Here is a 3,346-nt window from a genome sequence, read left to right as displayed (position 1 = left end):
AAATCATTGTTGGAGTGTCAATAGTAAACACATCGAGAGTAGAAAACCTATTCCTCTTTCGTCATTTACAATCGATGTTGCATATCTGGTTTTGTGATTTGTGTCAGCCGCAAAACTCAATTTCCTTTTGTGCATATGAAGTCTTAAAACTTAAAAGTAATTAAAATGAGCTGTAATACGTTAACTATTCAACAACGATGATACATTTAAGAGGTCAACATATGTATTCGTCATTTTACAATCTATAAAGATCGTAGCGTTGAAGTATGTTAAAACCACTTAATGAACAAACATTAGTATAAAAAATTCATTACGCGCATGCGCGCGGGTTATCATCTAGTATGTATAATATAAGAGAGTACATAAAAGATAATGTGGTATGGTGGCAACATTTTCCTCACTCTTCTTGTCCAACCAAGTTCGAGTGGAGTTGATGATATTTTACCTTATATGACAAAGCTGAAATTTTTTTTTCAGATATTTGGGTACCCGTTACGTTCTCGGGTCGGCTCCGGTTCCGGTTCGGTTATTTAGATATAGAAATATAGGAACCATTCGGATATTTGAGAATTTTGGTTTTGAGTAATTCGATTCGGTTTTTCGGCTCCGGTGTTTTTTTCCAGGGCTAGACGTGGAGATCATGATCTAGTAATAGTCTTATATCTAGACCATTGAAGACATTTATCGGTCAAATATTTGGATACATTTGTTCAATAATATACCGGATTTTCTTTTGTGTGACGCTATTCCTATGAATCCGGTTTAGAAAAACAATTTACTTTAATGTCTGAAATGATATATTCACATCCTCAAGAACAATGATGGTGTTAAGCAAATCCATATTCCAACATATGTGATTCAGTGGATTAATCAAATTATTAACTTGAAGAAAGGATTGTTGTTTTGAAATTAGCAAGTTGCTGATCTCGGATGAAAATCAGAAATCCATTCTCATTCTAGGCTGAGATGAATGTTCATGTTTCCACTTTTTTATTAGTTTCTTTTTTTTTGACAGATCGAACCAAAATGATATTTTCATACATAGAGATGGTAAATACGATCTAATTGGATTCAAAAGATATTATTCATAATATCAACCTTTAAAAACTTCTTGTAAGCAACTATTTTGGTGTGTCTACTAGACCTCAAATATACCATTTTTACCAATAATACATATTAAACAACAAAAATATATACATACTCTAAACATAATGTAATGTATATACATGATATATTTATGTATATACCTTTACTAGAATATGTGATACACCAAAATTTGAGAGTTATTTAGAAAATTTAACTCTAAATTTTATATGACTCTATAACTATACTAACTAGTATAGTACATTACTGTTATTATTTTTGGTAGTTATATTATTAACATCGTGCAATTATTTGATGATTTTCAATTTACCAAATATCTGTTATTTCAAATAACAAGAGAAATGATTCATATAACTAGAAACGTATGATTGGAACAAAGATAACATTTTTTTTTTAGAAACTAAAAAGTATCATGCTTTATTTTTGTATATAGTCCACTAACATTTCCCATTTACTTAGAAGTTTCATTGAAAATAAAATGAAGTTGCATTTAAATAAAAAATATTATATTTTTGCATCTTTACCATTTTGATTTTATCACAATTTTTTTACAAATATTAATCGGTTGTCTGGGTTGGAAAATCCATTTGATATGATTTCTTATACTAGTGTTTATAGAAAAACATAGTGTTGGAAAAGAACGATGAAACACCATTCAACCTTTATTTGTACAGCCAGCTTGTTGGGAAAGTGATGTAACATGAAAGTAATGACACAATTACAACGATTTTGATGAAATCGATGTGATTTATTTTCCAAATGCCAATGGTATAATTATTAGTGTTTCCCGGTAGCTTCTCTCACCAAATGTTCGCAACCAACTTATCCACAAACTCTCCAAAGTTCCTGTCAGATGATCCACCATGCCCCACGGTAGCCTCAGCCTCCTTCTTCCACCTCCGAGCATTTTCTCTCAGCTCCACAGCCTTCTCTCCAACCACCGCTTCAAGTAGCTTCTCCGCCACAACCTCCCTAGAAACAATATTTTCATCAGCCTCTCCGCGGCCAAGTCTCACTCCTGTCTTAAAAACATCAACCAAGTACAAAGCATTTGTCACTTGGTCGCCCCACTGCGGTAGACAAACAATGTGAACGCCAGAGGACAGAGCCTCTACGGTTGAGTTCCATCCGCAGTGACTTAGGAAGCAAGCAACCGCATGATGAGCCAATACTCTCCCTTGTGGACACCATTCAACGATCATTCCTTGCTCTTCGACCTCTCTGTTGGGTTCCTCCTAGATGGAGGTAACCCATTGGGTTTGGTTTTGACAACCAAACTTGGTGTTGGGCAGTGGTATTAGCCCATGAAGTTAGTATTGGGTCTTGGAAGTTAATGACCCATAATGTAAGTCTCCTAACCTAATTTGGAGAGTGGTTGCAGACACAACACGAGCAGACACAACACGAGCAGACAAGATCAGACTCACAATAATAGAGTTTAGAGAGAGAGAAAGAGAAGAGAGAAAAAGAGAGAAGAAAATAGTTTTCGTCTCAGTTTGTCAAGACATATTTGGAGGGTCAACCGGAACTTGATCGGGTTGATATTTTGTGGGAAGCTTCTTCAGTCAGTGGGTTAAAGGTTCACCGAAGGGATTTGGATTTCAACGGTTGGATCTTCTGTTGTCTGGGTTTTAGTGAAGCTGGTCGTCACAGCTCTTCAGCAAGGCTGTCTTGGCTGTTTGGTAAATCCAACGGTAAAATCTTCTCTGATTGAGCTGAAATTTGGTAGATGTATTGTTGACTTGTTTATCTTGGATTTGTACGGTGAGATTAGTCTCTGGTTTCCGGAATCCTTGTGAGCTGAGGTCGTTTGGATGCTGCCGGTTTTGAAGCTTTGTGCTGTTCTCTTGTTGTTGTTGTTTGTGTTGGAGATAGCTTTTTGAAGCTAGTGTCTATGTTCTGTTCTGGTTGTTGAACAGGGAGGACGTGGTTGTACTCACAAACATTTATATAGTGGATTGTTGAGTGGACTACGGTCCCGTAGTTTTTCCTTCTCACATCGAGGAGGTTTTCCACGTAAAAAGTGATTGTCTCATTTACGTTTCTGCTTATACTATATTTTGCCATCGTCAAAGTATTTTCTTCACAGGTTCACACAAGGTCAGTGGAACATGACCTTGAGTATTTCCGCTGCGCCGTGTGACTTCCCCCATCAGAGTGGTATCAGAGCTTCTGGTTTTAGAGCTTTGGTTTTGATAACTTTGGGTTATTATTTGCTTGTGTGAAAGATGGAAAATATGAG

Source organism: Brassica napus, chromosome C1 (genome assembly GCF_020379485.1).
Source record: "Brassica napus cultivar Da-Ae chromosome C1, Da-Ae, whole genome shotgun sequence".
Lineage (NCBI taxonomy): Eukaryota > Viridiplantae > Streptophyta > Magnoliopsida > Brassicales > Brassicaceae > Brassica > Brassica napus.
Note: the sequence above shows the minus strand (reverse complement) of the source record.